The sequence below is a fragment of the Penaeus monodon genome, chromosome 33, assembly GCF_015228065.2.
Source record: "Penaeus monodon isolate SGIC_2016 chromosome 33, NSTDA_Pmon_1, whole genome shotgun sequence".
NCBI classification, from domain to species: domain Eukaryota; kingdom Metazoa; phylum Arthropoda; class Malacostraca; order Decapoda; family Penaeidae; genus Penaeus; species Penaeus monodon.
Genome location: NC_051418.1, coordinates 16507001 through 16507652, shown reverse-complemented (window position 1 = coordinate 16507652; position 652 = coordinate 16507001).

The following is a 652-nucleotide window of genomic DNA, read 5'->3' as shown; positions in this document are numbered from 1 at the left end:
GGGAAAAGGGGGGAAAAACGGAAAACAAAAAGGAAAAGGGGAAAAGGAGGGGAGGGAGGGGGGGGACGGGGGAGGGAAAAAAGGGGGGGAGAAGAAGGGGGGGAAAAAGGGGAAAAAAAAGGGGGGGAGGGAAATGGGGGGGGGATTGGGAGGAGAAGAAAAAAAAAAGGGGGCGGGGGGGAAAGTAGGGGGGGGGGGTTAAAGGGGAATGAAAAAAAAACAAAATAAGGGGCGGAATCGCAAAAAGGGGGGAAAGGGGAAAAAAAAAAAGGGGGGAAAAAAAGGGGGGGGGGGGGAAACGGGAAAAATGGGGATTGGGGGAAAAGAGGGAGGAGGGTGGGGGGGGGCAGTGAAAATCAGGCGTAGGCGCAGCAGATCAGCAGTGATAAGGGAATCCGTCACTGCTAAACCCTATTGAGGCTGAAAGTTTAGAACGAAACTTCAGAAAAAAGGTAATATATGAATTCAAGTTCGCGGCGTCAGATAAAGATATTCATATGCTGATAACGTAAGCGTGGAGGATAAATATTTCCTTTCCTTTTTTGCTATATTTTTAATATCGTTATTTTTTTCTTAATAATGATTGCGAAAGTTTGCATTGTGGGTCAAGATACATGGGTTCCTGTTCCCATCGTGAACTGTGTCCTTCGCC